Source organism: Pongo abelii, chromosome 4 (assembly GCF_028885655.2).
Source record: "Pongo abelii isolate AG06213 chromosome 4, NHGRI_mPonAbe1-v2.0_pri, whole genome shotgun sequence".
In the NCBI taxonomy this organism is placed as follows: Eukaryota; Metazoa; Chordata; class Mammalia; order Primates; family Hominidae; genus Pongo; species Pongo abelii.
Window position 1 is genome coordinate 178,419,765 of NC_071989.2, and position 20,742 is coordinate 178,440,506.

General features: G+C 37.8%; 1 non-coding gene across 1 annotated transcript; it reads left to right on the top strand.

Annotated features, from left to right (window-relative positions):
* Nucleotides 1-2,578: 2,578 nt before the first annotated feature.
* Nucleotides 2,579-2,685, top strand: LOC112133690 (U6 spliceosomal RNA). Its single transcript, XR_002915306.1, has one exon. It is a non-coding gene; the product is annotated as a U6 spliceosomal RNA (small nuclear RNA).
* The last annotated feature ends 18,057 nt before the right edge of the window (nt 2,686-20,742 follow it).

The window sequence follows — 20,742 nt, forward strand, 5'->3', positions numbered from 1 at the left end:
CTGCAAGGCAGAGCTATGAAAATTCAGAGATGCTTACAACATCAAAATGTTCTTTTCCTCAGTGCGAATGTGCTGTCATATGACAATGAGCAGGAAGAGGAGAGTGAACTTAGCTTTTATCAAGGTACTTATTTCTGTGGAAAATAGGAGGTCTCAGGAATCAGGTGTAAATAAGTTCAAAGTACGGACTCAAATGATGTTTTAATTATCAGTAAAGAGGGAATGTCTGAAACTTAAATAGAAACTAGATGATATACATATTTCACCTTTTCCAATTAATCAATCTAATGACAGCTGGTTGGCCAAGAGAGTATAAGGTAGACATTTCAACTAAAATAGATACATCTTTGTTAGTATTTTGTCTAGTTTTTTTTCCCCAGAAATGCTTTTGCTAGGACATCATATTTTAGTAGAAAACAGATTATGTGTCTCAAATCTAATCAACAAATGCAAGAACTTTCACTTACCCCTCTAGTTTATTGTCCACGGGCAGCCTGCCTTTGTGCTTTGTTTACTTAACCTTGTGCATTTCCTACCAAAAAGGAGAGCAGAAGAGATGGACTATATCTGGGAAATGCTCCAGAACTCGAAATGCCTGAGTGGCTTATTCTGTGTGATGGCAGACTCGGTGATAACAGAAGATACTATTTTCGGGAGACCCCTCAACATCTCCACTGATGGTTCACATCTGACTGCAACTCACTTACTGCACTCACTGCTCACTGGCAGAGCCCCCTTCGGGCAGGAAGACTTGTCCTCATAACCCCCTTGTCTCATGAGCAGGGAAGATTTTCATGGGGGAGACTCACAAGAACATATAAAGAGGTCAAAGTTATATGGCAGAAATTGACTTTAACTCAGTGATAAGACTTTTGAATTAATTTCTGTCTTTGTGGAGGGTGAGAAAGGTCATTAGTTAAATAGGCAATGGAGAGTTAAAATACAGAAAAAAAAATGTGTTTGACTAAGTTGTAGGGTGGATGTAAAAATGAAAGGAGGCTTGTAACTGAATTTCTCTTAAACACCTGATTTAGACATTCTATATCAGTTTGCCTAAGGGACAAAGAACAAAATGCAGTATCAAATATTTATTAAAGATCCAGTAAAGCATAGGTTGTTTTTGAGGTATAAACAGAAAGAATATGTTCTAGGAAAGCAGAATACAATTCTACCTACAAGCTCAAATTCTCTCTTCTCTGAAAATTATCACGGAGTCAGGGTCTCATAAAAATGGTCCCTTTGTATATCCAGGTGAGGACTCTCATGTGGTTCCCAAGGAAGAGAAGTGTTCATATTAAATGTGATTTCATACTCTCAGTAACATATCCCCTTTTCACTCCATGCCTAAGGCACCCAGATATGAATTTCTGCTTGCATTTACAGCAAATCAAGATAAAAATACTTCACTATTCAGATATTTTAGCTTTCTGTACCCAGTTAAGTCACCCATCTAAATGAGGCACTTAATATAGATATGTGTGACCTTGAACAAATGACATCTATGTTGAGTTTCAATATTGCTCAAAAAGTGAATATGTTATAGTGGAAGGGAAAAACGTAGTAAGATTAGTAAAAGCAAAATGAGTAAAGTTTAAAATTCTAGGAAAAAAAGTATAAGTTGATGACATCTTTGAATAAACAAAATAAGACAAAGAAGATGTGTTCATGTTCTTGTGACCACAAGAAAAAGCATAACCAACAGCACTGTTAGGATTCAACCAACAAGACCTGAGGAGGTCCCAGTGAGAGAGAACTCTGGTCCCTACTCCCAATCCCCTGGGCAAAAGGACTTCCTAGGCATGCTAATTGCACCATTATAAGACAAGTCAAATACAAATGAAATAAATAGTAATTTGGGTCATAGCAACATCTGGACTAGCGAACTCCTTCTTAGAGACAAATCAGGGGAGGAGTATTGGAGAGTCCAGGAAACAAAGAATGAGATCATGGTATAAAGGATAAACTGGGTTTGAGGGCTTAGGCATTTCTCAAGTCCTGAAGACATACCTGTTATATCATGCTCTGAATTCAGTCATGGTCAAGGTAAATAATTAACCTAATGCAATAGGCCTCCTCTTATCTGAATGATAACACTTTGCAATGCACATGTCTTTTGACCCAGAGAATGCATTTTTAGGGCTCTATCCTACAGAAATATTTGCACATGGACACTTGCCATAAACAAGGATTTCCAGTACAACATTATTTATAATAATCAAATTGGAGTAATTTAAGTATCCAAGAACAAGGGAATATCAAATAAATCATAGTATGTTTATATTAGGAGCAAAGTGGAACAAAGCCTCCAGAATTCGCCTGCTTGGGTTAATAGCTCAGTTCCACTGCTTACTAGCTGTGTGACTTTGGTCAAATTGCTTAGCTTCTCAGTGATTCCGTTTCCCTCAAATGTAAAAAGAAGATGATAAGATTTTCTTCTTTGTAGAGTTTTGCTGTGAAAATTAAATGAGGTACCACTCTTAAAGAGCCAGAACACTGCCTGACATAACAGGTACACAATTCATGTCAGCATGTTTGCTATTTTGAACTTACTATCATGTAGCATTTAAAAAGACTAGGGGTGCTCGCTTTGGCAGCACATATATTAAAACTGAAACAATACAGAGAAGACTAGCATGGTCCCTGCATAAGGATGACGTGCAAATTCATGAAGCATTCCATATTTTTACAAGGGAAGTGAAGGACCTCTTCAAGGAAAACTACAAACCACTGCTCAAGGAAATCAGAGAGGACACAAACAAATGGAAAAATGTTCCACGCACGTGGATAGAAAGAATCAATATCATGAAAATGGCCATACTGCCCAAAGTAATTTATAGATTCAATGCTATCCCCATCAAGCTACCATTGACTTTCTTCACAGAGTTGGAAGAAACTATTTTAAATTTCATATGGAACCAAAAAAAAGAGCCTGCATAGCCAAGACAATCCTAAGCAAAAAGAACAAAGCTGAAGGCATTACACTACCTGACTTCAAACTATACTAAGAGGGTACAGTAACCAAAACAGCATGGTACTAGTACAAAAACAGACACATAGTCCAATGGAACAGAATAGATAACTCAGAAATAAACCTGCACATGTACAACCAACTGATCTTCAACAAACCTGACAAAAACAAGCAATGGGGAAAGGATTCCCTATTTAATAAATGGTGCCAGGAGAACTGGCTAGCCATATGCAGAAAACTGAAACTGGACCCCTTCCTTACACCTTATACAAAAATTAACTCAAGATGGATTAAAGACTTGAATGTAAAATCCAAAACTATAAAAACCATACAAGAAAATCTAGTCAATACCATTCAGGACATAGGCATGGGCAAGGATTTCATGATGAAAACACCAAAAGCAATTGCAACAAAAGGAAAAATTGACAAATGGGATCTAATTAAACTAAAGAGCTTCTGCACAGCAAAAGAAACTATCATCAGGGTGAACAGACAACCTGCAGAATGAGAGAAAAATTTTGCAATCTATTCATCTGACAAAGGGTTAATATTCAGAGTCTACAGGGAACTTAAATTTACAAGAAAAAAACAACCCCATTAAAAAGTGGGCAAAGGACATGAAAAGACACTTCTCAAAAGATGACATATGCAGCCAACAAATATAAGAAAAAAAGCTCAACATCACTGATCATTAGAGAAATGTAAATGAAAACCACAATGAGATATCATTTCATGCCAGTCAGAATGGCTATCATTAAAAAGTCAAAAAACAACAGATGCTGGTGAGGTTGTGGAAAAAAAGGAATGCTTTTACACTGTTGGTTCAACCATTGTAGAAGACACTGTGGCTATCCCTCAAAGATCTAGAGGCAGAAATATCATTTGACCCAGCAATCCCATTATGAGGTATATATAGCCAAAGGAATATAAACCATGCTATTATAAAGATACATGCATGCTTATGTTCCTTACAGCACTATTCACAATAGCAAAGACATGGGATCAACCCAAATGTTCATCAGTGATCGACTGGATAAAGAAAATATGGCACATATACACCATAGAATACTATGCAGCCATAAAAAGGAATGAGATCATGTCCTCTGCAGGGACGTGGACGGAGCTGAAAGCCGTTATCCTCAGCAAACACCGCATGTTCTCACTTATAAGCGGGAGCTAAATGATGAGAACACATGGACAGGAACATGGGCGGGAACAACACACATTGGGGTCTATTGAGGGTGGGGTAAGGGGAAGGAGAGCATTAGGAAGAACAGCTAAGGGATGCTGGGCTCAATAACTAGGTGATGGGTTGATCTGTGCAGCAAACCACCATGGCACACGTTTATCTATATAACAAACCTGCACATCCTACACATGTATCCCAGAACTTAAAATAAAAGTTGAAGGGAAAAAAAAAAGACTAGGATCCAACTATAGCTCCTCCCATAGAAAACTTTCTAAAGTATACTGTGAGGTAATAAAATGTTGCAAAACAATATGTAAAGGATGATCCTCTTAATTTTTTGAGCTCATGTAGGCAGATGTGCATCTGTATGTGTACAAATGCATAGAAGAGAGTGTGGAAGGACCAGGCAATAGTAACAATCATCTCTAGAGAAGGGAATGAGTAATCTGATGACAGGAAGACCTGAAAGGAGATCTTCACCTTCTTCCTCTCTGTATTTCTACATTTGGGGAGTTGTTTTACAAACATACATCTATATGTTTGTAAAACATATGTCTACAGATACATATTATCTACAAACATATATCTATATATGTTTGTAACACAACTCATTCATATATATATATATATATACTTTTAAATATATGTACTTTTGAAAATAAGTAGATAAGTAAAGGATCAACAAGAACAGTGAAAAGAAGTCTGAACACGTGAATGTTTGCAGTGTTTCAAAAATCTGTTTCCAAGGAAAGGAGATGTAGGAATTCTCTGTTTATTAAGGTCAAGGGTCTAACACAAGGACAGGACTACAATGAGTCAGATGAGGTGCTGAGTACAAAAACTTTAACAGGCACCCACCTTTAGGGCCATGACATGCACAACCCTTAGGCTTGGCACTGATCTAACCTTACATTGAAAATGCCACCAAGGTCAAAGCACCTGCTTCTTAGCAGCCAGTATTGCACAAAGCTTTTGCTCTGACCATAAAGCACAGACTTCTTTCTCTCCTCACCTCTTTTTACAAGACAAAAATAGTAATAATAACAATTTATTTTTAACATCTGGAGTTTAAGTTTAAGGTATCCCATGTACCGTCTCCCAGAATGCAGACTGAACAAGTCTCTCTCCCTCCTTATTCAGTCTTCCCTTTGGGGATGTCATTCTGAGAAAAGGAGACTGTTTAGGGGTAGAAGAAGAGTTTCTATGAATCTTTTAAAGTACTTGAGTACTGAGATTTGGACTCTTAAATGGTTTGACAGGAAATTTACCCTCTTTCTTTAGCTAGTGTGGTATCAGCATAATAATTTGTAAAATTAGCTGGGGTTACAAATGCAGTAGGACATTGGCCCAGTGTGAAATGCAATAACCAAAACTAGATGATATTTGCCTGAAATGTCCCAGAATGCCACTACTGGTTGGGTATGGAAGACATCCATTTTGATTAATCAGTAACCATGCCTTACTGTTTGTAAATAACTTTGAATATTATCCCTGGGAAAAACTAAAACTATGGTTCAATGAATAGTTTCATGCTTAATCTACTAGCTGAGCTGATACCTATAGATATTAAAAATGGTATTTTAGTCCTCTTAACTGGGTGGCAGCTTTGAATGATAGCTAACCACTAGCTGGCAAAAGTTCCTGAATATGACACACCAAATCATCTCCCCCCAAATCATGCATTTATCAAGTGTAGGCATTCATTACCCAACAGAAATTGTTCCCAGATAAAGGCCACATGAAGTGGTATAAAAAGGGACCAAAATTTCCTAATAAATGAGAGGGGGTAGAAAAGTGATTGGGGTTTTATTTTAGAAAATTAAATTTTTTAAAAATGAAGTTACTTCTGTTTTTATTTTATAATTTACAAAATTTAAGTTATAATTGCCTTAGAATTATTAGGACAAAAAGTATCAGCTTTTAATTGTATTTAGAGAAACAAAATTTGTCTAATAAATTGAATGGAAATGAATACAACAGCCTTCATTTCAAGACAGTTTATCTGAGTGTTTTGTAAAAATAGGGCATTTAACAGTTTTTTCCCAAGGGCATCTCAATCATTTGATAGATTTGATAGCCAAATCATTCCCTTTTGAAACATTATAATTACTGTGTGTTTTTTGTTGTTGTTGTTAGCTGGCCCACCCTCTGATCAATAGATCTGAGTAGAAATCAAGCAGTTCTCTAAACATCATTTTCATTGATGTCATTAAATTTTGCTGCAGTAAGTAGAATTCTAAGACAGCTCCCAAGATTCCTGCCCCCTGGTCTACATGAACTGTATAATTTCCTCCTCACGAGTGAGAGTGGGGACTGTACATATGACGGGATAGTCACACCTGTAATATGTCATTCTTTTTGCAAGTCTCTGTTGTAGCCAACTGGTGTGAGCTCCTCTTGTTGGCCTTGGAGAAGCAATCTGCCATGTGTGAACTGCTGATACAGTTTGGGTATTTGTCCTCTCCAAATCTCATGCTGAAATTTGATCTCCAGTGTTGAAGGTTGGACCTAATGGGAGGTGTTTTGGTCATGGGGACAGATGCCCCATGAATTGCTTGGTGCCATTCTCCCAGTAAAGAGTTCTTACCCTATTCATTACCCCAAGATCTGATTGTTAAAAAGAGCCTGCCACCTCTTCCTCTTTCTTTCTTGCTCCCTCTCTCACCATGTAACATGCCTGCTCCCCTTCACCTTGCAGCATGAGTAAGGCTTCCTGAGGCCTCACCAGAACCCAAGCAGATGCTGGTTCCATACAAGTACAGCCTGCAAAACTGTGAGCCAAATAAATCTCTTTTCTTTATAAATTACCCAGTCTCAGATATTCCTTTATAGCAATGCAAAAATGGACTAAGACAACTGCCCATGGAGATGGTCATGTGCAAAGACAAGAGGGTAGCCTCTAGGAGCTGAAAATGATACCTGTTGCCAACCAGCAAGGAAATGCAGACTTGATTCCTATAACCACAAGGAACTGAATCCTGCCACCAACTAGTATGTTTGAAAGACAACCGCAAGTCTCAAATGAGATCAGAATCCCAGCTAACACTGTAATTTCAGACTCACAAGATTCATGAAACCCTGAGCAGAGGACCCAGCTAATCCATGCCAGGGCTCCTGCCCCATGGAAATTGTGAGATAGTAAATGTGTGTTGTTTTAAGCCACTAAGTTTGTGGTGATGTCTTATGCAGCAATAGAAAGCTAATATGCTTGCATTTTTTAAGTATTTATATTATTTGGTTAAATGTTTAGAGAAGCTCTCTATTATAAAAGATTGGCAGAGTTGTTGGCAAGCTAATTAGCATAGAATGTGTTTCTGAGTGAGAACAAATTTTATAAATGGTCAGCTTATTAACAAATATTTTATTGGATATTTTAATTCTCTATGATTTTTGCTTCCTTAAGTAACCCTGTAACTATAAGTCAAGGGACATGAAAACAAAGACTCTTTCCCCACCTTTAAGATAGAATCCCTACCCTTAAAATTTTTTGATTTACACTTTCAACAATGACAACAATGACACTTTCCCCTCACTTTCACAGGTTTTTATCCCAAGGGAACCCTTTAATAAACATCCTATACAACACACTGTCTCAGAGTCCTCAGAGCTGGCATCCCAGGAAACCCAAACTGCAAACCCAAACTTCTACAATGAATTCATGTGCAACTTATTCTAAAAGATCTGTACACACACACACACACACACACACACACACTTCCCGTCCTATTGCTCTTCACTACTTCCTTCATCTCTGTGCTACAATCTGGGATCATTTTTCTTCCCCTTGAGTAATTTATTATGTCTTTTACAGTGAGTCTGTTGCTCAAAAATTCTTTTAGTATTTATTTGTATAAAAAGTCTTAATTTTGTCTTCATATAAAATTGTGTTTGACACTCTATTACAAATTGACTGTTATTCTCTTTCCATGTTTTCCAGACATAGTTCCATTGTCTTCTGACTTCCATCATTTATGTTTAGAAGTCAGTGTTATTTTTGGCTTCTTTGTGAGTAATTTGTCTTTTTTCTTTGTCTACTTTTATTTTTTTATTTTGAAATAGTTTAAAAGTATAAAAAATTTGTACACAAACACAACAAACTAAGCAATATACATATATCCTAGTTTTATAAATGAATAATAATTTATTGTAAATTTAAGTCAATGGTCTTAAATTCTCTCACCCATTCTATTTTCTCTTTTTTCTTTTTATATCTTTCTTAGATTAAATATTTTTATTATTAAATTTTCTTTATTGTCTCATTAGTCATACATTCTTACCTTATAGTGGTCTTCCTGGAAATCACAATATTCATTCTTTATGTATCCAAGTCTAATATAAATGAGTATCTTGGCCACTTCCCAAGAAACTCAAAGATGTGCAAGCATTTTAACTCTATTTACCTTTCTCCTGCCTTTTTACTTTCATGTTACTGTGTTCAGATATATATTCCATTAGAGAACTTTGTCCATTTTCCTATTGAGTTGCCTCTTCTCCTTATTGATTTATAGCAACTTTTTTCATCTTTAATATAATGGATATTAGTCCTTTACCAGTTTTATGTATTGCAAATATTTTCTCCCAACCCATGCTTTTCTTGCTTTAATGGCTTTCTTGAGGTATAATTGACATATAATAAATTACATATATTTATGTGCACAAGTATGTATACATACAGTGTGCAATTTTATGAGTTTTAACATATCTATACACTCATGAAACCGTCGCCACAATCAAGATACTGAACACATGCATTATCCCCTCAAGAGTTGCTTCATGTTCCTGTGTAATCTATTCCCCCTCACCCTGCCTCCTCTCCATCCCCATTCACAGGCACCCACTGGTATGCTTTCTGTTGCCATAGATTATTTTGCATTTTCTAGAATCTTATATGAAAGGAATAATACAATATGGACTCATTTTTACCTAACTTTTTCACTCAGCATAACTATTTTGAGGCTTATCCATGCATGCTGTTGCCTCATCCCTGCTTACTGTATTGCAGAGTAGGAACTCATTGCATGAACATGATAAAAATTGTTTCTTCATTCACATGTTGATGGACATTTGGGTTGCTAACACTTGATATCAGTACTCTTTTTAACTTTAGTGGGTGTGAAGTGATATCTCACTGCAGTTTACATTTCCCTGATGACTAATGTTACTGAGCACTTTTTTGTGTACTTACTAGCCAAGTGTTTACACCTTTTGCCCATTTTTTAATTGAGTTGTTAGCCTTCTTACTGAACTGTAAGAGTTCTTTGTATATTCTTGATATAAGTCCTTTGCCATATAGATACATAGATAATATTTTTCCCAGTCTGTGACTTGTCTTTCAAAGGGTCTCTTTTCTTTTCTTTTTTCTTTGCTTTTCTTTTCTTTTTTTCATACATCTCAGCACCAGCAAATCATGCTCTGAGAGTTATTGAGTAAATCCCAGAATCCAAGCTCAACTGTTTATGCTATTATTTGAAAAAGAATAATTACTGTTCTGTGTTCCCACCAGTGAAGTATTTACACAATATCCCCTGATGTCAAATAAAATACTGTTTAGCACAAAGGGCTTTTATTTCATTGTCATAAAGTTGTTGGCCTTATAATACAAGCATCTCAAAAGTAGTGACGTTGTTAAGCTAGAAGCCTGTGACTGATTTAAAGTTCAGAAGTTATCAGCTGTAATTAATAAACTGAGCTCATTCTCCAAAAAACATTTTCAGAGACTATCAAAAAACAGACACTCTTAACTTGCAATATTTAATTTGAGACTGCTACTGAGGCTTTTAGCTAAATTAGGCCTGTGTGAAAGCAATTACTTCATTACCAGGGTCCTTCAAATTTTCCTCCACAATATCACTGATTTCATACTTGAATCACATAATTGTCCTTTAAAATTTAGGGCATGTCCAAAAAGTCCTTCCAAAAGCCAGCTAAAAGAATTTGCTCTCTCGCATCAATTGCAATAATACACCTGTAGGGAGGGAATCAGAGGAGAGAGAGACCAAGATGAGAGGGAAGAACATTGTCCTCCAGAAACTGAGTTCTGTAAAGCAGAACAAGATGACATGGGGGGACTGTCAAAAACTCTCACAGTAGAAGAATCCACTTCAATGAAAGATACAAATCCATTGGGCAGAACAATAATTGGAAGTGTAATATTAATATTAACTAGCGTGCTTTATTCCCCCTTCAGTCTTCCTTGGCTGGTACTCACTGCTCACAGTTTAGGCATCTAAATGCAAAAATGCAAATAATGACAAAAGAATTAATCTCTTGGATTCTAAACTTTAAAAACCAAGGACTAGACCTAAAGAATAAAATTAGTTTCTCCCTCCCAACTTTCACCTCCCCACTCACTGCTGTACTCTGACAAGATCATTCTTGGAGCTGATATTCTCAATTAAAGAAGAGTGAAGATCCATGATGACAGAATTCAGTCAATGATTTCAGATAGGATCCTAGATCAGAAAGAAAACATTCTAAGGGCATTGCTAGGACAAGTGAAAATTGTTGTATATGTATGTATATTGGTAATAGCATTGCATCGATACTAAATCCCCAAATTTGATAAGGTAGAAAAATGCTTTATTCTACAGAGACAAATGATGAAGTATTTCAGGGTGAAATGTCATGATGTAGGTAACTAACTCCATTGATATAGGGAAAAAAGAGAGAGAGAGGATAGAAACAAAGCAAATGAGACAAAAAACATAACCGTTGCTGTATCTATATAAAAGGTATACAAATGTTCACTATATTAGTCTTACAACTTTTGTGAAGGTTGTAAGACTTTTTGAGGTTTTTCAAAGCTAAACACACTTTTTATATGGGAGACAAGAGAATCAGAAAGAAAAACTAAATAGTGAGATGCTGGTCGGGGACTCTCAGCAAAGGAGCTAGTGTTTGTTGCAAAAGGAAAAGTACATGCCGGAGTATGTTTGGGAAAATGATGGTAGAGGGAATTTGTACCCCACTTCTCACCTGGATTCATGGGAGGCAGCAACCTTGCACAGAGGAATAAGGTAAAGAGGGCTGCATGGGATGTTGAGGGCCAAGAGGGCTGAGGGCAGCCAACCACATCACCCAAGGCTTTGCATCATTTCCCATACTGCAGAGGAATTAGTGAATGGCTGACAGTGGGCTTCTCTCCCTGATGCCATTACGCTACCTGCCATTCCAGGAAGAAGGGTAGAGCGAAAGAAATGCTCAAACTACTGAGTTTAATCTGGAAAGACTGATCTTACCCACAACTGACTAATTTGATTCCACTCCACGAAATTTATTCCACAGAATGGGGGCTCTGGATTGATATGAAGCTCAGTGCTTAAGAAAAAAAATGGAGTGTTACATTTTTTATATACCCGTGTTTCTGTGGCATGAGAGTCTATACTCACAGCAATATTTTCTAACAAACACATATTGTTTGGAGAGTAGTAATTTATTCTCTACTTTGAACACTGGTAATTTAATCTGTATTCTCTTCCCAGGGATCCCCTGTGATCAGTATTAACGGACTGGGGCGAGAAGAGAGAAGGTGACTTCACATTTATGAATATCAAATAATGAGGGCTCAGCTTTTTGCCTTCCAGCAGTCGAGTTCTTCTTCTAGGAAGTGCCTCTCTGTCAGGGTAACAAACATTTTTAAGTTGACTGATACATTTTAAAAGTAGTATGTAGAAAGGCTTTCTAAAATCAAAATCCAATTTTAGTGATTACATAGTTGTTTCCTTAAGCTCAGGCAAGGCACTTTGTATACTCATAGAATTTTGGAAGAATTTTACAGTTATAATTGTCAGCTTAAATTGTGTTTGAATGTCAGTCCTCTTTTAAAGAAAGAAAAGACAAGGAATATTCCCTCTACTTTGTGTCATTAAGCTGGATTTTTACTTGGCAGCACTCAAGGTGGGGATTTTCGCAACATTAAGATAACAATCTCTTCTCTGTAGATTTTTAGTACCCCAGGGATTCAAAGATCAAGTTGCTTAGAGACCCCATGGAATTTGCAGAAAAAGCAAACTCTAATCTTGACATCTGTAATTAATGTTTTTATCTTACTCCTAAAGTTTAGTTTGCTGGCAGCTTAGCTGCTCTTTGGAGCGGAATAAGGCTCTATCTACACCACGTCCCACATGACTTTCTATCCTGAGAGTGGGGTGGGGAGCTCTGGGGCTCTCTATGGGCTCTTTTCTCTTGGGCTCAGTGTCAAGCTCTTCTTCTAGTTATGTAGTGGTTGCATATATGCCTAGGTTTCCTTCCAATCAATTGTGCTGCAGGTTTCCTAAGCTAGGCTAATGCTTGCCTTGTTTCCAGTGCATTTTATATTGGGCTCACCGACCAATACATATGCATGCATAGAGCACAGGATCAATTGTAGGTTGTGAAAATATCTGTATAACATATTACTCAGTGAAATGTGAAAATATCTATAAAATTCTGGTACAATTTAAATATATATCTTTTTCTCAGTAACCAAGACCACTGGGCACTCAGGCAAAAACAAATTAACCTGAGCTGTATCTGTACATAAACACACACACATACATGCACATGCTCAAATATGTATTTGTGACTGAGGCATGTGCCAGTTCTAATCACTCCCACTTTTTTTACATATTTATATTGTAACTCTTTGGACTAAGGTGCACAAGTGCTTGGTTGACATACCAATGAAAATGAAGAGAGGTAATCTATCATCCCTCCCACCCTTAAAAGACAACATAGTCACTTAAGTAGCCAAAGTTGTCACAGAGAATATCATGATCATCTTTTGTACATTCCACAAACATTTATGGAACTTCTAGTCTGGGGCCTGACATCTTCACTCAGAATGCTACAGCAAGCAAGACAAAGTGGGTCCTGCTACCTCTCAAGTGCTAGAGGGAAGAGAGACAATGAACAAAGAACAGAATCGATAAAACAATCACCAGATGGTGGTAAAAGCCAAGAAGAAACTAAAATGGAGTGATGTCATAGAGCGACTGTAGGACTGCATCAGATTGAGAGATCAGGGAATGTGCCAATGAAGGTTACTTATGAGCTGAGACCTGAATCACAAGTGTTTAGGATATAGCTCTATGGTCTAATTTTTCAGGTCATTTTATGATGTGGCTCCTTCATGCACATTTAAATGAAGTGACTAGAATACACACCTGGTGGATAGGGTTCTATATTATACCCTCAGCTACCTCCCACTTCCTTTTTAAGCTTCATTCTAAAATGACATTTTAGAAACGTAAGTGGCAAAGCTAGACCCGTTAGCTATAAGTGATATAGAAATCCCAAAAAGATGTTCCAGCAGGGATTGAGCTGGCCTTTTAGACAAAAATAAAGAGGTCATTTCTTTGTCGACTGCCATCGACTTGCATATCTCAGCCTCTATCAGTGACCAAAATCATCCAACAAAATGACTCCTTAAGTGCTTATGATGAAGAACAGCTACCAGAACACCCAGGCAAGCATTCTTACACTCATATCTTCTGTGAATCCATCAGCCAGCAGTTCCCATGCTCAGGGTAAGGAGCAGACATATTTCTTGTCAGTAAGTTTATCTATTGAGATGCTGTAGAATGTTCTTATCTATCATCTTGTACATCATATACCATAACTCTTATGGCTTATGACTTGTAGACAACACAAATAGCCACCTGAAGGTGTCCTCATGCAAAATTCTGCTGTTGAGAAAATAACCACTAGTCTTATAACCCTGTGGCAATCCTTTATTCTCCCTAAATACTAATTTTTGCATGTCAAAAAAAGTTAAACAGATGAACTCTAAATTTGAATTTTAGTCTTTTAGATTTCCTAAAAATGATTCAAACAATATTTCCTTGCAAGGGAAGATATAAAACATTTGCTTGAATTCAAGAAAGAATAATATCTGAGCATTTTGAGCACTGTATCCATTGGGAACATGCATGGCTGCAACTAATGAAAAAGTAAACAGTGGCTTCAACAAATAAGGCTTTCTTTTTCTCTCATAACAAGAAGCCTGGAGGTAGACTTTAGGTGGCTTTTGCTCAGCAGCATCACAATGTTAGGGTCAGCATATCCCTTGCATATCCCTTGATCTTTTCCTTATCTTGTCACCTCAAGTTCACAAACTGGCTGCCACAATTGCAAAAATCATACCCTCATGACTGACTGAAGAGCTGGGAGATTAGTAGAGGCAGGAGGAGTGCCATCCAGGTTTATCTTTCTATTTGGGGAAAAAAAAGTATTTTATAGAAGCTCCTGCAGCAGCCAACTCCTTTGGTTTCATGTGTCACATGACCAACTCTAGGTCCAAAGTGCCTACGACTTTGCTCCTCCAGACTGAATTGTGGAAATCCCAGTCTTTTCTATGGTTTTTGGGTCAGCCAAGCAACCATGTCTACCACAATAATTTCTGTATTATATCTTCATATCCCTACGCATCTCCTTAATTACAACTCCCAGGATAGTTATCTAGGGTTTGACTAAAATACGGACATAGAGCCAACATTAAACTATTGAGTAATTGAGATTTTTGAAGGCACTGGCTTATAGGAAATGTTAGCAGGTAAAACCAGTACCAACTGAGTCAAACAGAAAAGACTGCCTCAATGTTTGCCAAAATACATTAAGGCTAGCAGTTGGCTGATTAAAAAAAAATATATTTTCTAATTGTAAAAGAAATATAAGCTTATTTAACAAGAATTTTTGATTGTAGGGAATCATAAAAAGAAAGTGAAAGTCATCTAAAAGTAACTCCCTACATATTTGGTACATTCCCTTCAAAACATTTTTTGTAAGCGTTCTACATATTTTCTTCCTTTCTCCACTCTGTTCTTTCTGTAACTATGCTAAGTTCTTCTGAAATCTGCTTTCATCTACCGAATATATCCTCGTTCCCTCTGCATATGGTTGCTGTGTTATATCCCATTATGAAGTATCATTGTTAAGAATACAGATCACCCCAGACCGTCTGGGTGTCACCCCCAACGTGACCACTTATCAGCTGCATAACTTCTTTGTGGTTCAAATTTGTCATATTAAAGATGAGATAATAATACTATCTATGTACAGGATTTTTGTGAAAATTAAGCTAGTTAATCCCTGTAATGCACTTAGTAGAGTGACAGGCAAATAATAGCGCTCTATAAATGTCAGCCAGTTTTATTGTATGGAAATATGTCAACGAATTTTATTAATCCTGAATTGGTAGATATTCAAATTATCTTAAAATATTTGATTTAATAAATGGCCCATCCATTAATATCCTTGAAAATATATCTTGTCAAATAATGTCCCAAGGATACATTCCCTCAAATATAATTGTTGAGCCAAAGGATATCCACACTTTAAATTTTGACACTTATTTTCAAGCTGCTCTTTAGAAAGCTTGTTCAAAGCCATGTAGGAATTGACTGTTTTTGGATAAAGGAAGGTCTGTCTTCCCATTCTAGACATTAATTTTTGCCAAACCAGCAGTGAGAATTCTCATTACTCTTTTAATTCACATTTCTTTAATATGTAAAAAGGTTTAAAATTTTCTAAGTGTTTTTTAATCATTCATATATATATTGAGATGGAGTTTGGTTCTTGTTGCCTAGGCTGGAGTGCAATGGTGCAGTCTCGGCTCACTGCAACCTCCGCCTCCCGGGTTCAAGTGATTCTCCTGCCTCAGCCTCCTGAGTAGCTGGGATTACAGGCATGCACCACCACGTCTGGCTAATTTTTTTGTATTTTTAGTAGAGACGGGGTTTCACCATGTTGGCCAGGCTGGTCTCGAACTCCTGACCTCAGGTGATCCACCTGCCTCAACTTCCCAAGTGCTGAGATTACATGCGTGAACCACTGTACCCAGCCAATCATTCATATTTTTAATGAATCATTTGATTGTGTCCTTAGAGGCTTAATGGATTTTTTGTTGTAGGGGTCAGGTGACCTATGTGCCCTTTAAATTAAAGAGTCCAACAGCAAAAGGGAGTCTGACAATATTTCAAACATTTCTTTTCGCATTCTCAATGACTGCTACCAAACTTTTCTCAGTTTGAAAGAAATAGCTGGTTAAGAGGAATTTTCAGCCTTTGTGAGATGTGCATCTCTTTAGAAAAATCTATGAAAAGGAAATAGTAAAAAGATGTGGGGAAAAAAACAGAAGAAAGCTATTTTAAATAAGAATGAGTTACTGAGTTATTTATTTGATTATTTTTTATTTTGATTATATTCGACTTATTATTTTGACATGCCCTGAATTGGCAAGGAGAAAAAATGAGACTACTGTCTTGCTAAGTATTGCTGGTACACATCTTTGTGGGGGTATGAATCACATAAGGCAACTTTTCAACTTTCCTAGGACCACTTGCCTCAGCATCACTCGAAGAGCTTAAATATCCAATTCTGGAATTTAATCCTCCAGACACTAAAGATGAGAGTCTTTAAAGATATATACCAGATAGCTTCATGTTGTAAAGGCCCTTTCTAGGAGATTCCTACATGCACCAATTTTGAAAAAAAAAAAACTTTGGAAAATACCCATTTAGTAACTTCAGTTCATTCAATTGTTCATCCATTTGTTCAAAGAGTAATTAAAATAATTACTGAGCAGCTACAATGTGCCAGCCACTGTTCTGGAGATGGAACAGTGAATTAAGCCCATGGTCTAATAGGGCTTACATTACAATGGAGGAAGTCAAACAACAACAACAAAAAACATGCATTGTTATGCAAGGTGGTAAGTGCTATTACAAAGACTAAAGCAAAGTAAGAGGAAAGACAGTGATGGGGGGTGAGTACTTCTGTAGGTTTATTAATAATCTATAACTTTCATTTGTCTCTTTTTTTGAACAATAAAGTTACTTTAAAATCAATCTTAGAGGCATTCCAACTTCTCAGTTCACCTGAGTTTGGGGCTGCCTCTCTCGTCCTCAACACATTCTTGCTTCCTTCCACCCTCACCTATTCCTGGGGACCTCTGGTCCTATGGGGTATTAGCAAGGGATAGACTCAGTGGCCAAAGGGCTAGCCTTCTCCATCAACAGGACCATGAACAAACTAATGTGTGGTAAATAAAGAGCCTAGACAGCAATCAAGCAATGATAAAATATGAACCAAGGCAATATTTACAACCTACCTACGCCCAATAAATTATCAACTGAAATCTTCAAGAAGCACACAGGCCAAGACATGGTGGAAGCATCCAGCACATCGGACAGTGCCAGTAGCGTGGTAAGGTACAGCTGTGGAGGTCCTGCTGGCAGCTGCCAATTAACTTCCTGAGCATTATATTGCTCAATGCTTGGGTTAAATGAAGGTCAAGGGGTGGGAGGTGGAAGAATGAACCCAGAGCTTCAAAAGACCCTGAACCAAATCTGGTTAAACCAAGCACTGGTCAAGGAGCTTTTAGACCCTAAACCTAAAATGCAGCCAGAAACCCATACCAACAGTTACTCCTCTTTCAGAAGTAGCTGCAACAGCAACAGCAATGGAAATAAATATCTGGCAAACAGATTATTTGGCAGTTAGAGTTGACCATGCAGTTTTGGGTATACAAGTAGAGGTCTGCTCAAATAAGACCAGAGTTTATTCTCCTCCTTCTCCTTCCCTTTCGTCCCTTCCTCCTCTCACTCCCCCTCCTCCTCCTCTTCCTCTTCTTCTTCCTTGTTTCTTCTTCTTCCCTTTTTCTTCTTCTCCTCCTACTTCTTCTTCCTTCTTTCTTCTTCTTTCCTCTTTCTTCTCCTCCTCCTCCTCCTACTTCTTCTTCCTTCTCCTTCTTCCTCTTCTTCTTCTTCTGCTTCTTTCTTCGTCCTCCTCCCTCTCTTCTTCTCCTTCTTTTTTTAAGAGACGGTCTTGCTCTGTAGCCCAGGCTCGAGTACATGGAGTGCAGTGCCACAATCATAGCTCACTGCAGCCTTGAACTCCTGGACCCAAGCAATCCTCCTGCCTCAGCCTCCTAAGTAGCCGGGACTACAGGCATGCACCACCACACACAGCCAATTAAAAAATTTTCTTTTACGAAAAGGGGTCTTGCTATGTTGCCCAGGCTGGTCTTGAACTCCTGGGCTCAAGTGATCCTCCCACCTCAGCCTCCCAAGTAGCTGGGATTATAGGCTTGAGCCACAGCACCCAGTAGAGTTTCTTAACTGGTATCCATGCACTGGCTGGTCCACAAACCCTATGATATAAGCAAGCCTCTCTCTCTCTCTGTCTCTCACACACACACACACACACACACGCACACACACACATTATCCATAGGTAGATATCTGTGTGTGTGTGTGTGTGTGTGTGTGTGTGTGTGTAGCAAGGGGGCTGTGTACATGTACATTATTTTTTCTGGGAAAAATTCTTATAGATTTCATCAGATTCTCAAAGGAGACTGTAACCCAGTAAAGCTTAGGAACTATCATCTTAGACCAAGGATGAGTATCCTTTAGAACTTGAGCTGGAATATATAATTCAGCCACAGAAGGCTCTTGGTTAGAATGAATGTCATGGAATACTACTTTCACACAAACCCCAGCTACTGACACTCACCCTCAGGGTTATAAAATGTCTCATGCCTTGTGAGTTCAGTCCTTTGGACAGGAAGCTAAAAGTTTTGTGTTTGTTATATATGAAGATCCGTGTTAGGGATTTTAAAAAACACATTACTATTTTAGGTAGCTGTCAGTGCATGGTAAACCATTCAAAACTTAGTGGTGTTATTTACTTACGAATTGGTAATGTCAGCAACATGGATTAGGTTCAGCTAGACGATTCTTTTGCCTAGGAATTACAAGGCATGGTTTAGAATCCCACATTATTTTTGCCACATTCATTAGTCAAGGTGCATTACAAGGCCAACCCAGATTCAAAGGTTGAGAAACAGACTACTTCCTCATGGGATGAGCTGCAAAGTCACACTGCAAAGGGGCTGCTCATAGAAGAATCACTGTGGTCATCTTGAAAACAATCTTCCACACCTACATGCTGAAGAATTCATAGTTAAAATAATATGTTATCTGTGATTTGCTTGAAAACATCCCAGAAACAAAACTGGTGAAAAATAATTAAAAGAAAAATGGCAAAAAGTGATCATTGTTGAAGCTCGATGATGGGCACATGAGGGTTATTTACATTAGTCTTTTTACTTTTGCATGCATTTGTAATTTTTTAAATTAAAAGGTTAAAATTAAATTAACAAAACACATGCTTTCTATGAATCCTTATAACAATTATCTTTTCCCCTTTTACATGTGTGGACAGTGACTAGGGGGCAGTCATGTGACTGGTCATTGCTAAGGTCACTCATAGAATAATAGCTAATATTTACTGAAGACATATAATGCACCAGCACCTTCCCAACATTGTACATCATATCTCATTTAGTCCTCACAATACTACGCATCAGGTGGTATTATTGTCTCCATTCCTAAGATAAGAAACACCAGAAAGCTGCCCAAGTTTACAAAATAAGTAGTGAAAGCATGATTTGGATCCAAGAAATGTGGCTTCAAAGCCTCCACCCTATGAAGAGGCAAAGCTGAGATTACAATCAAGCTCTGTATGGCTCCAGCAGCAGGACCTCCCACTCCACAGTGCTAGGCTGGGACTTTCAGAGCCAGTGATTCCCACGTCATTTTCCTTCGCTATACTGCCTGTCTGAATTTCCCTTCCCAAATTTGCACATTGCACATTAATACCGCACACTCAATAGGGATCTGACTAAGTGGCACAGCCCACTTCCCATAGGTGGAACACCTCTATTTTCTTCTACTAAATATATAATATATCTGTAAGTGCTTTATAAACTGTAAGGTAATTTGAAAGGTTCACTTGTTCTACAAATTAAGTAGCATTTTAAATGAACAACTAGTTGAAAAATTATTTTTAAGACTCTCCAAAGAAGTTAAATCTTGTGGTAAAGCTCTCCTTTGGAATTGTCCTTACCAACATCTGCAAGTGTAAGCGCGTTTTCGTTCAGGGTGAGAATTGTAGGTGAGAATCATCATTGTAGGAGGAAAAGCAAGAAGACTCATGAAGTGGGAGTTTGGGCTATCAAAGTTTGTTTCCAGGAATGACCTAAGAAAAACCAACTGGGAGCAGCTTGGGATTTTTCAATTACTCTTCCTTCAGAGTGAAGATACTCTGTGCTACTCCTAAATGCTCTCCTGTCTATGTGTTAGAGCCTCAGCCACTCCAGCCTGAGGCTGTAGCTTGTCATTCCCGACTCTGAGGAAGTAAGAGAGACAATGTAACAAAATACTTGGCAGGAAAATCAGAGTGGAGGGATTTCACTCCCATGTTATACGAAATAGCACTAGGCATTGCCTGAAAGGATCCTTTGTCCAACCCCATCAGCAGCAACACCACATCCCAACTGCAACGGAGAGGTCTATAGATGCAGAGTTGAAGTGTGTGTGGGTGTGTGTTTGTGTATGGATTCATGACTTATTTAGAAACATACCAAAACTTAAAAAGAGAACGTTCGCTCTAAGAGTTAGTTACTGATACAAAGAAATGTGACAGAATATTTTATAGAGATTCAGAATAAAAATTGTTCTTCTGGGGTCCCAGGTATCTGTAAGACAGGCCTGTGTTCCTTCCATGATAAAGGGAAAGTAAGTAAAATGGTGTCTTCCACACATAC